The sequence below is a fragment of the Rosa chinensis genome, chromosome 3 (genome assembly GCF_002994745.2).
Source record: "Rosa chinensis cultivar Old Blush chromosome 3, RchiOBHm-V2, whole genome shotgun sequence".
Taxonomy (NCBI): domain Eukaryota; kingdom Viridiplantae; phylum Streptophyta; class Magnoliopsida; order Rosales; family Rosaceae; genus Rosa; species Rosa chinensis.
This window is the reverse complement of record NC_037090.1, coordinates 48,156,513-48,170,108: the sequence shown is the minus strand read 5'-3', so window position 1 is coordinate 48,170,108 and position 13,596 is coordinate 48,156,513. Positions and strand designations below refer to the sequence as shown.

Sequence of the window (13,596 nt, the reverse complement as noted above, 5' to 3'; positions counted from 1 at the left end):
AATTTTGGAGTTCGTATGGATTTGTTATGATTTTTACGGTTTCATACCGGTCGATTTATTCGATCCGTGAGGATTCGAGCTTCCGATCGACTTGTGGTTTTGGCATATCGATCGTAGAAGTATTCAGGAGACATTGGGTGGTCTCGGATGTAGTTTCGCCTCGATTGGCGTCACTTTGGGGATTTTATTTCAAAAGAGGGGTTTCGGACTTAAATCGTTTGTGGATTGTTGCTAAGTTGAAACCGTATGTGATTAGGTACTTGACGAGGTATCTTTGGATGATTGTTTTGTGGTGTGGCTGCCTTGTTCTGTATTGAAGACGCAGCGGGAGTTTTGAGGTGAGTAATCTCACAAGGTTCATTAATGAACGGAATACATTTATTGTTTTAAGAGTTATTTAGTTAACTGCAAACTATTGTTGATATTAGTGGCATTCCTGAGTGAATGACCACGTGTGTGTGTATATTTACATGAAATATGTATATTCTTGTGGGTAGAGGGGTGATTTATGCAATAGGGATTGATGGGTTTCATTCTATGCTTGAGGCTTGACTTTTCGGGAGACAATGTGTTAGGAATTGGGAATTCCTATTGTTTGGGAAGTGTCAAGATTTGTGTGGGTTGTTTAATGTTTTGATCTGACAACCTAGGGAGGTCTGAGGATTCGGTGATAGGAGCATTTTAATGCGACGTTTTAATTGTTATTTCCTCATATTTACTTAGTTATTTCCTTAAATAAATCCTTTTGGTTTAGGAAAGTTTCTATTTCCTATTTTTAGAAAGTTTCCATTTTAGTTTAGGAAAGTTTCCATTTCTTATTTTTAGTAATAGTTTATATTTTTAGGTCCTTGAAATAAATGAGCTGAAATGAGCTCAAAAGTGGAAAGAGGAGCTAGAAAACGTTGAAGGGAGCTAAGACAAGGCACAAGGGCTGCATAAATGAGCTGAAATGAAGAAATGAAGTTTTCCTAGTCCAGCCAGAAAACCCTGTTCAGAAAAGGAAACTTTGTCAAAGCAAGACTCCTAAGCCAACCAGGAAGTATGGTTGAAATCATGAAGAAAAATGATATTGAGAGAAGATTCCTGGAGGCACTAGGAGACCTTATGGATTGGAGATGACACATGGAAGCCCAAGAATCTTCAAGATTAATGTGGATTTTGGCAAAATGGTGAAAAGCCCAAGTGATTTTGGGTTGTTGGACATAATGGAGGTATTTTTCGGAATTAAATCTGATTTTGCCATGGGAAATCATGAAGATAATGTGAAAATCAAGAGAAAATTAAGGGGATGATGTTAAGGATAAAGCCATGGAAAGATTTAAAGGAGAAAATGTCCAAAACAAGTCCAGATTCATTCCTATTTTCACTCAAGATTATTTTGGCTGAAAATTAAGAGAAAAATCAGATAAAATCTTGGGAAATCAGTAATAATATATTTGGAAAGATTATGGAATTATTTTGGAGCTTTTTGATTGGTTGAGTGACATGGCAGAGCTGACGTGGAGCTACGTGATTGGTCGTAGCTGTGTGGTGCAACCAGAAAATTCTTTGAAAATTAAATTCATGAAGCCTTGCCTTCCCCTATATATAGCTTCCTCTCTAGACGTTTTAGACACCATCATCACACCAACAGACCACAACACAACACAACACACCACCACAACACCATCACACCACCACATCACTACACCAACTACCACACCTCTCTCCCTCAGTAAATAAACATTAGAAAAATTCTCTCCATTCTCTAGTCTTCAGAAGCTCTGCGTCTCAGCCAAAGAGGAGAAGAAGTGATGCAATACATCAAGATCCTATCTGCCATCCACCCTTGTGTTGTCCCTAGAAGATTGCTTACTTTCAAGGATTTTCAAGTTCTTCGTCTCAAGGCTTCGTCATCCATCTTTCACAGTGTATTTCATACTTTCTTTTGTTTTCCTTTGTAGAGTTATGAATTCTAGTTAACATGATGTTAAGGGCAAAGTTTAAAGCCCGTTTATATGTTTTTAAATAAAATTGTGATTTTTATATGTTGATTTATATGTTGCTTATGTGAGATTGCTTGATTGATTTTGGATTACAGAAAAAAAATTTATGTATGTGTTCTTTGGTGGCCAACTTAGGATATATGCATGTAATTGGAGCTAGATTTAAGTAGTAAAGGCTTTGGACAAAAGTCGAAATCAATTAAGGAGGATTGCAAATAGGTGAACTTATTCATAACTAGACTGTGCACTTTGGTTGACATCCTTTCTTTGTTCTTCATGCGTTGAATGTGTTCTTGATTATCTAGCTTTCTAGACTATGATTGCATGTTCAATAGGTTTAATTTAGGTGCTTTCACTTAGATCAATTATTCAAGGAAACTAAAAAATGGGAAATCGTTTGCTTTCTAACGTTTCACATGGTCAACTTCTTTCTCATGACATAGAAGATCAACTATAGGAATTGTGATTGGATTTCATTCATATGATTGTGGATTTGATCTTTGTTCCTTGCGTTCCACCATTGTATATATGTTTTTACATTTTCTTTATTTTATTTATTTAAATTTTGATTTAATAATCCTAAAACCCCCTTGTGTTTGTGTTATTTTTGTAAATAATACTTTATACTTATTTTAATTCTTTATTTGTTGTATAATGACAGGTGTACCCTCAATCCCCGGAATAGAACGATCCCTATTTACTATATACTAACGATGACATTTTCAGGGTTAAATTATGCGCTTGCTTTTAGCGTATCATTCGGGGTTGCTAGGAGTGATCCATGTGGTGATCTGTGTGATGATCTATGCAGTGATCCGTGTGGTGATTTGTGTGATGATCTATGTAGTGATTCGTGTGGTGATATGTGTGATGATCTGTGATGACCTGTGTGGTGATCTGTCTGACGATCGGGACTTCACGCCTTTGGCCGGGTGAGTGGATACGATCAGTTAGAGTTCTAGTCCGTTGTTGGTACATCATGGGGGATAGCGGGGAGCTATCTGATGCTCATGAGTACGTGTTTTTAAAAGAGAGTTTCGGGGATTCTTTCTTTTAAATGTCCTAGGAGGACTTGTGAATCATATTCTATTTGTTAGGTTAACGATAGATATGATTGAGGTGTGTGTTGATGTGTTGTGTGTCTAGGTTGGACTGATTTGTTGTTGGTACAGCATGGGGGGTAGCGGGGAGCTATCTGATGCTCATGAGTACGTGTTTTTAAAAAGGAGTTTCGGGGATGCTTTCTTTTAAATGTCTGGGGAGGACTTGTGGATCATATTTAAATCGTCAGAGTTTCAATTAATATGATTTTTGTCACGGAGTGATTGTGTTGTGTTCTTTTGGGAAAAGAATGTGTTGTGTTGGGAAAACAAGGTGTGTGGTTCTTTTTCACGAGTTGATGGGTTTTCTCGTTGGATGAGTTGTGAGTGTATATTTTGAGTTACTCATACGAGCTTGCGAAAGCTTACCGAGTTTGTTGTGTGGCAACCCGGTACACCATTCAAACGGTGTAGGGGTTATTTCTGCAGGTCAGGATAATCGTGGCTGATGCTGAGGTAGCGTGCTTGCAACTTAACGGTGGGAAGCCATTTATGTGACTTTACCGTTATTAAGACTTCCGCTTGTGGTGAGCTCTGAGGAGTATTTACGTTTTATTTTGTTGTGGCAATTTAATTCGTAAGCTGTTGTATTACATAACTCTGTGGAGGGTGAGTATATGTTATTATTGTGGGTTCAGGGCATCAATGTGTACTTGGGTTAAAAAGGAAAAGTTTCCAGGTATTTTGTATTGATGGCTGAACGATCGCACATATATAAGTATGGGATTATATATTGATTTTTAATGTTGTTAAAAATCAGGGGCGTGACAGTTTGGTATTAGAGCTTCTGATCACAGATGGTGATCGATATTGACCCGGCCAAGGTTCAATAAGGAGTGATAAACCAAATTAAAATAAATGCTCAAATGTAAACTAAATTACTAAATTTAGAGGGGACTGCCGACTAGACTTACCTGGAGGGGACTACCGACCAGGTAATGCATGCATGCACGGACTTATTTACCTCCTCAATAAACTGGAATCAAACTCTCTCAAATAATTGCTTTAAGAAAGAAACCCGATATTAATTAAATAAATCATCCATAAATCGTCGAAAGCATAAATCAAGAAATCTCGATAAATCACTCAATATCCCAATAATCCTTGAAATTTCTTAATTCTCATAATATTTTCTCAATCAATCACTTTCCGAAAACCACTTCTCATAGCTCAAAAATCAATAAATGCTTCCAAAAAAGAAAACTCAATATTAATTCCATAAATCCTCAATAATCACCAGAAGCATATTTCATAAATCCTGATATATCAAATACTCAAAAATTATCAGTATGCCACTAAATATAATTTAGAAAGTTCTGATAAATCAACAATTAAAGGGAATCAATATATCGTAAAATCACATATTAAATCTCAACCGGAACATAATAAAATAAATCAAATACTGGATGCATAATTATTTAAAATCAAATGTCCACTCACAGTACTATTTAGGCGACCACGCAACCAGTTTCCTTCATCGAGTAGTAGCTCGGTACGTCGCCCTGTACACAATTATAATTCATAAATAACAATCCGGAAATTAAATACGATTCCCATATCATATCCTCATAAATCAACATTTTCATTTCTTTCCCGATTTAATCAAAACTTCACCATTAACACCAATTCATTAATTTAAAGGTTATAGGGCAGAACCGAGAGAAACTCGATGGTCGGATTCTCGTAACTCAATAACCAAACTATCAAACTTCAGAAAATCAAAATCAATATCAAACCTCTCCGAGTTCCACCAATAATCATATCTACATGTTCTTTAACTCACAATTGAATTATCTAGCCAAAAACAGAATTTCAAAACTGGCCCTACACGCCACCAACAGTGGCTGTGCGTGGGCCCCACGCCCCGCCATCCAACACCTAGTCCAGTCACCAAATTTCATCCACAGTATCGTCTCATCATCCTCAACATCTTTTATAACTACAACATTGATCAATTTCAAGTGTAGAGGGCCGATTTTACCTCAATTCCGAAACCCCCAAAATTGGCTCAAATATTCGATTCTCCTTCCTCCAACTGAATTGAAGCAAAAAAATTAGTGGCTTATGATCGTGGAGGGAGGAGCTAAAAAGCCCAGATGGTGGCGCTGCCTATAATGGCCAGAAAATCATGAATCGGTTGGAAAAATTGAAATTGAGCTCACTGGAGATTGAGCTAGCTGCGCCGTCTACCACCATTAACGTCGTATGCCACTGCCACAAGGAGGAAGAGGAAGATGAGGCGGTCCAGGAATGGTCGGTTTCACGGCTAGGGGTGGCCGGAAACTTCACCGGTGAAGCTGGCAAGCTTGCTGCCATTTTCCCTCTCTCTCCTCAGCTTCCCAAAAGGGAAAGCCCGAAAATAATGACTTCTTGGGAAACACCCCAATATACCACAAAATCTCCTAAATTTACAAAATTGCCAATGTGTTTCAAACCCTATAACTTGTTCGTTACAACTCTGATTTTAACGTGCCACATGTCAACGAACTCGGTTTAACGTCCTCTAAGACTTTCATGAAGAATGTTTTCTCAAAAACTTATCCAAACAAAAAGTCATCTTGTAGGGACCCTAAAAGATTGAAATAGAGTCAAAAGTAAATGTGAATGTCGTTTGCCGATCGAAAGACTAGTAAACGGGTAAATTTAGGTTCGGGACGTTACATGGTCACTCCAGATGTTGTTCTCAGCAAGTGTTCCGAACTCTGGAATAACCTTAACAAAGTCATCAATATGACCAAGTTGGCAAACAATTGGTTTTATTTTGAGTTCAACAACGAATAGGATGTCCTCTTCATCCCTGCAATAGGCCTTGGTACATTAGGAGTAGGCTTTTCAGGATCCAAAGATGGACCCTAGAGTTTGATGCCACAACCACTGTTATTGACCGCTTAATGTTCTGGGTCAGACTACCCAATCTGCCTCTACCTCATTGGAACGAGTCCTCCCTCAGGCACCTAGGACAGTATCTTGGTAGTTATGTTATGGCTTATGAGCTCACCCTATCAGGCAAGAAAACGATGTTTGCAAGGATCAAGATTGAGCTGGATTTGCGCTACCCTCTGAAAAGAATGGTCTTGGTCAATAATCCATATGGTAAGTCTCCAACATTTGTTTTGGTCTCTTATGAAGTAATTTTCGAGGTGTGTTTTAGATGTGGCCTCTACCGCCAAAAGAATCACATCTGTTCTCGAAGAAATATTAAGGACAGTTTTTTCATGGTTGAAAGAATGGAGAATGAGCAGGTGGTTTATCCAGCAGACATGGCTAATAATGAGTTCATTAAGCCTCTACTTTCAAATGATATCTCTATCATCTTCCAACAACCAATGTTTAATTATTATGATGCGGGAAATTATGGAACCAATACGGGAACCTTTTCTGCAAATGCTGGAGATTAGGATCCGGATCAAGACTATGGTTCTTGGAAGATCGTTTCTCTGAGGGGAAAGGGGAAAGGTCAGTTTTTCCCAAAGAATGGTGGCTTACAACAAGGTCCCAACACTGCCAAGCCTAAAGGATCAAATGTCGTTCTCTCGGGTGTCTCCTTTAAGGTTGTTGCTGCTTGTACTTCGGCTGCTGCGGCTACTATACCCGTTCTTGCGGCAGCCAAACAGAAGGATGTTGTTGTTCTCTCCTCAGACTCCTCTCAAGAGGTGGATCAGTACCTCGATGCATTCGAAGTCCCTAAATTTAGGGATATTGATGCTCTGCTGAAAGATGAGGCTAATTTCCCTGTTCCTGGCTCTAGTGGTGCCTGTCATGTGGCCCTGAGCTCCAAAAAATGAACTAGGCAGATGTTAGAACTTATGGAAACTAGTGAGAGACAAGATTTAGGATCAACCTCCAACCACTCTGTTAAGCCATGCGATGCCTAATTTGGAATAGCCAAGGTAGTTCCTGGCTAGGGTGTCTAGCTCAGCTTCAATATTATGTGATTGGACTGCAGCTAGATGTTTTGTTTGTCCTGGATACCAGGACACCTGACATTAGTCAGGTTAATAAAATTTCTTCTCGTTTTGCTTTCTATTTTGATAAGTGTGATTATGTGCTCTCTGATGGACAATCTGGTGGACTCCTTTTACTTTGGAACTCTTCTACTTTTAACTTTTCTGTTATTCATTACCATGAGAGACTTATTCATTGCAGTATTATAGGCTCTGTAAAAAATTTGACTTGGTTTGTTACTTTTCTTTATGCGTTTCCTCAAAAACAATTGCAAAATCAACTTTGGAATGATATTGGTTCTCTGCAACCCACTAATGGAGATCCTTGGATTTTAATGGGTGATTTTAACAACATTCTTTCTGCCTCTGAGAAGTGCGGAGGTTTACCTCCGTATAATATTTACATGCAAAATTTCATTAAATTCCTGAATAGCTTAAATATGATTTCTTTATGAGCTAAGGGTATTCCCTTCACTTGGTCAAATAAACACTAAGATCATACAGTTATTTATGAAAGACTTGACAGGGTTACTGCTAACCCAAGTTGGGTTCAAAATTTCCAAAACTTTTCTCTCCAGAATCTACCAATTGTGGGATCAGATCATGGTCCCATATTGCTTAGTACTTACTCAAAACAACAACTGAAAGCTTGCTCTTTTAAACTTGAAGCGGTTTGGTTTGATCATCCTGATTTTGTCAACATTGTTAAACAATCTTGGAATGTTGATTATGATAATGACCCATTTAAAAATTTCTTAACTATCACAGGTGCTTTTACCCACAAATTGGCCTTTTGGAGCAAGGAGCAATATGGAAAGCTTTTCAGGAACCTCAATATTTTACAGCGTGATCTTATTTTTTACCAGAACTAGTTAATGATGTTTCCTACCTCCAATTTTCTACAAAACAAGGTTCTGAATCTTACTCACTCTTTCTTACATTTGGAGAAAGCAGAAGAACTTTATTGGGCACAAAGGGCAAAAGCCAGTTGGTTATCCCTGGGTAAAAATACCAGATTTTTTCAGACTCAAGCAAGTCTAAGGAAAAGCATAAACAAAATCCTTAAGATTAAAAACAATCTGGGATACTAGCTTGATAGTCATGATGATATTAGTAATGTTTTTGTTCAGGAATTCCGGGACAGATTTAAAGCTTCTAGCTGTTTTAATGTGCAGACAGCCTTTAATTTTACTGAGGTTATTGAACCTGTTATTGGAAACTCGGATAATGACTCACTTATGAAACCAGTTACCTTGGAAGAGACCCAGTGACAGAACCCGACCCAAGTTTCACCCCGAAACCCGGATACGAGCCTGTGGGGCCCACTCTAAGTGAAATCCTACCAAAAAATCGGCAGAACCTCTCCTAAAATGGACTACCCAAAAATTTACAAAACCTGGACATGATTAAAATTAAACTCCTACTCAGATACACATTCTAATATTTACATTTCAAGTGTATATGTTACATCCAGAAAGTACGAATTCCATCACAACTTCAACACGATAACAAATTCTCAGGCAATAGCATTCTCCAAATTTAAAAGGGTTATCAGAGCAATTCTACATAACTAAGCCGATATCATACAAGGTAGGTTAAGTAATAACCTACGAACAAAATGAAAGTGCTGATTCCTATGCCTCGAGTTCCCGGACGCGATCTCAGCAAATTTGAAATCTGGGCATTTAAAACCAAATGGCCCAGGGGGAAAACATTTAAAATCCGTTAGAGTGAGTGGACAAAACTAAAACAAGTTATGAAACAATTAATTGAATGCTTCCCCATTTTCTTGTTAACAAAATCCGGCATGCAGTGAGATTTACAAAACGTTTCCAACTCAATCCTTTTTGAATTATCATTTTAAGAAAACTCGTTCGATGACTAGAGAGGACTGCTGTCTAGTCATCTCATGCCATCTGGAGGGGACTGCCACCCAGATGTCGCATCGGAGGGGACTGCCGACCGGAATGTAGGAGGCAATGGTTAGAGGGGACTGCCGACTAACTACAGGTAATTAGAGGGGACTGCCGACTAACTATCTCATCTGGAGGGGACTGCCGACCAGATGACTCACCGGAGGGGACTACCGACTAGGTAATGTACGCATGCGCCCAAAATAGCCTCCTTGCCAACTCGTTTCTGTAAACACATTTCTTTCCACGAAAATCTGGTTATTTCAACAATAATCAAGTTATAATTTAATGCCATGCTGCATGCATCATTTAAATAAAATAAAGGTCCACTCACCGGTGAATCTCGCAGCTAATCCTGCTGCCTGCCCGTGTCCTCCTCGCTTGAGGGTTCAGTACGTCCTGTAATAATTAGCAGGATATAATTAACCTTAATAAGGAATTAATCTAAGAAACAAAGCTTAATCCTTTGAAAATTATTACTCATTACACAGAATTCTTCTAACGACCAAATTCTCCAATTTAGGATTCAATTCTCGAATTTCAGAATTTTCTTAATGATTTCCACGTCCTCAGTGAAACTTTAACCTTCACAAGGATCGATTCGATAACATAGCCAATTTAATTTCAATTCCTTAACCATAATTAACCACCAAATTATAAAATAATTCCCTTTCCGAAACTTCCAAATTCTTTCTTAATTTTTCCTTTTCAATTTACAACCCCATCTCCAATTCCTCAACCAACAATTAGTCAACAAGGTTATAAATACATTTTCTTCCAAATTTCCAATTTCTCCTTAATATCCTATAACCCATTTTACTTCTCCAACCTCCCAATGATCTCAACCCAAAATTATAATCTTAACACCCTTAAAACCACATCCAACATCAATATGCAAAAACAGTGACAAACAAGGGTTCCCAATAATAGGCATAATTTAACAACTAAAATAAAGCATTTCTAATGAACTGATGCAGCCTCTACACGCCACCAACAGTGCGGTGCGGGGCATTCACGCACCTCCACTCCAACACCCAAAACCGGCCACCAAATCTCACCTACACAATCTCCACAACAAGCCCAACAATTTAAATACCTGCAACAACAACCAATTCTAAGCAGAAATAGCTAGAATTTCACTCCAAAATCAAGAAATCGGATGATTACTGTTCATCACCACTGTTCATCATCAATCCCACTTCCTTAGGCCACAACAAGCTGCAACAAGGTTGGAAACATGCTTAGCACTTCACCAGCAACCAAAACCCCAAAGGAATCCGGCCGGAAATCGGAGATCGAATCAAATCTCCGATTTCCCATTTTTGGGAATTTCTCTTCAAATCTCCAAAATCAAAGCTACCCAAGGTGAAAAACTTACATGAATAGGGAAAGGAGGAGGAGAGGATCATGCCATGGTGAACAACGTCCCCTGGGTTGGCCGGATGGCGACGAATTTTGTCGGAGAAGGCTCGGCGGCGAAAGAAAACGAAAGAGGGAGGGAGAGCTGGGGCTTGTCCCGATTTTTCCTTGATTTGTCACTTTCTCTCTCTTCCCAAAATGGAAACCCTCCATTTAAATGTCAACCATGAATAGTAAATTTTCATTTGGTCATAACTTTCCCGTAGAAACTCCGATTTAAACAAACTACGTGCCCACGAACTCGATTTTACGTATACTATGACACTCTGAAGGAAATTTCCTAACTTAACCGACAAAAGAAAAAGTCAACTCCTCGGTCAATAACGGTAAAATGTAACTAGTAAAAATTTTAGGGTACGGGGCATTACACCCAGTCTGCTATTTCGGCTATTGGGGGTCTTAAGGCGTCGGGTCCTGATGGAATTCATGCACTCTTTTACCAGAAACACTAGAGTCTGGTTCAGGACAAAATCAGTAAGATGGTTATTGATGTCTTTTAAAATAATACTTCCTTACAGCCTATTAATCATACTAATATTGCTTTGATTCCTAAAGTTGATGTTCTTGAGATTGTCAATCATTATAGACCAATAAGCTTGTGCAATGTTTCTTACAAGATCATTTCTAAGATTCTGATCACTAGACTAAAGCCCTTACTAGAGAATTGCATATGTAAAAAACCAGGGAGCCTTTGCACCTGGTAAGAATATTACTGATAACATCTTGATTTCTCATGAATTGTTCTCCTTTTTCAATAAGAAAAAGCTAATTCTGGGGCCATGGCTTTAAATCTGGATCTAGAAAAGGCTTATGATTACTTAGACCGAAATTATATACGCATTTGCCTTCATAGATTTGTGTTTTGCTCACAGTGGATAGATCGTGTTATGAATTGTATTACTTCCACTACCTTTTCCATCTTGATTAATGTTAAGCAAGAGGGTCACTTTGCCCCTTCTAGAGGAATTAGGCAGGGTGATCCTCTTTCCCCCTATATTTTTATTCTTTGTATGGAACCTTTCATTTGAAATCTAACTGCTGCCACCAGCAAGTCAAAGAATCATATAGGCATTCTTTCTTCTCCCAACGGTTTTAGAATTTCAAATTTGCTATTTGCTGATAATTGTCTGATTTTTGCTAGGACCTCCAACAAAATGGCTAGTTATTTAGCAAGTTTCCTGCCAACTTTTGCCCGGGCTTCATATCAGAAAATTAATTATGATAAGTCCTTTATATTTTACTCTATTGGAATCACTAATAGAACTAAAAATGATATTACAAATAGACTACAAAAGTGCAAATACAACATAGATCAACTATAGGTAAGTACTTGGGCATACATTACATTGTTTTTTGGAAAGATCCGTTGAATGCTAAGGAGCTGTTAATAAAGATTTCTAGTAAGCTTAATAGCTGGAAGAAGGGTGCTGTTTCTAGAGCTGGTAAGTTGACTCTAATCAATTCTAACGTTTCCGGAATACATAACCATGTTCTTTCTTGTTTCAAATATCCTAGTAAGGTCACCAAAATTATATATTCTGAAACTCGAAAAGTTCTTCTGGGGAATGATACTTGCTCCCCCCCCCCCCCCCCAGTAGCTTGGAGGCATGTCTGTAAGCCAAAAAGCCTTGGAAGGCTTGGTATTCGACCAGCAGCTTATTTTAATAAGGATGCCCTTGCAAAACTAGGATGGAAAATAATTTCTGATAATAATAACTGGTGGGTTGATATTGTTCGTAGGAAATATCTCCGAAAGCACTCCTTTTTTAACCAAAAGCCTAGAGCTAATCACTCTATGGCCTGGAGAGGAATTCTAGATAGCAGAGATATTCTAAATGAGGGTATGTGGTGGATTATAGGTAATGGAACGACTGTGAAATTTTAGACTTTCAATTGGGCCTATCAATTCCCTTTGTTTAATCATCTTACAGACTCTATTGATCTGAATGAGAATGTTAGTGATTATATTATGAATGGTTGCGGGAATATTACAAAACTAAATCATGTTTTACCTCCAAAGGTGGTTAATCATATCTCTGGTATACCGTTACCAACTTCCTTTATTTCGGATGAATTTGTTTGGGGCCCTTTCCGTAATGGTAAATTTACAATAAAATCTGCTACTTGGATGTAATGTGATTGGACTTCTCCTGTGGAGAGAGGTAAAATTCTAAATAATATCTGAAAATTATGTATCCCACCTAAGGCTAAAAAAATTTCCTGGCTTCTGACCAGGAAGAGACTGAAAACAAGATCTAGAATTGCTCGTTTTAATCCCGATTTTATTGCATCTTGCCCTTTTTGCTGCACTTGGGTTGAGGATATAAACCACCTTTTTCTCTCTTGCCCCTTTGCAACAAAAGTTTGGCAGGCTGCTGGGTTGAATATTTAAGATATTACCTGCTTTGATGACTGGTTCCTTTCTTGGTTTAAGTCTGGTTTTTGTAAGAAAACTACCGAGAATAGGATTTTAATTTGTTGGAAAATCTGGGAGGCAAAAAATAATTTGATTTTCAGACAAAAAACAACCCCCCCTTCTGTTGTTGTTTTTTTGTCTACCATTACAGGAAACGATTATAGATTGTTGAACCGGCGTCCTAGCCAACAATAGAGTTCTTATCCATCCAACATTAGATGGGTGCCCTTCTTCAAGATTAACTTTGATGGCTCGATTATCAAAAATTCTACTGCTGCAGCCAGGTTCATCATTAGAGACCATGAATGAGCTCCAATTTTTGCCTGCTCAAGGAATTTGGGAACTGCCTCTGTCCCTATTGCTGAAGGAAATGCTCTCCGAGATGGCCTCTATCATGCCTATCTCCTCGACTGTAAGAAGATTATGGTAGAAGGAGATTCTAAGCTCCTCATTGATGCTGTTAATAAACATAATTTGCTGTCTTGGCACCTCAGAACTTTGGTAAGAGACATCCTCAACCTGGCAGCCACCTTTGATCACATCCGTTTCGATCATATTCCCTGTGAGGCTAACTTTGTAGCTGATGCAATTGCAAACCAAGGTCATCGTTAGAAGAACCCAATTACTTGGAAAGAGAAGCTTCCTTTATCTGCCCTCTCAGCGTTCAATTTCGACAAGTTTAGTACGTCTTGGTTGTAGTAGGGGTTTCTCGTTGTAATTTCCTTTTTCCTCCTCACAAAAAAAAAAAAAAATCTAAGTACGACACTTTTTTTTATTGAAAGGTAATTTTATTGACTATAAAGGATTACATCCAAATGG

General features: G+C 38.3%; 1 long non-coding RNA gene across 1 annotated transcript; it reads right to left on the bottom strand.

Annotated features, from left to right (window-relative positions):
* Positions 1-9,108: 9,108 nt before the first annotated feature.
* Positions 9,109-10,445, bottom strand: LOC121052028. The gene is made up of 3 exons (XR_005807802.1): positions 9,963-10,445; positions 9,277-9,341; positions 9,109-9,182 (listed from the first exon to the last, which is right to left on the bottom strand). It is a non-coding gene; the product is annotated as an uncharacterized LOC121052028 (long non-coding RNA).
* Between the last annotated feature and the right edge of the window lie 3,151 nt (positions 10,446-13,596).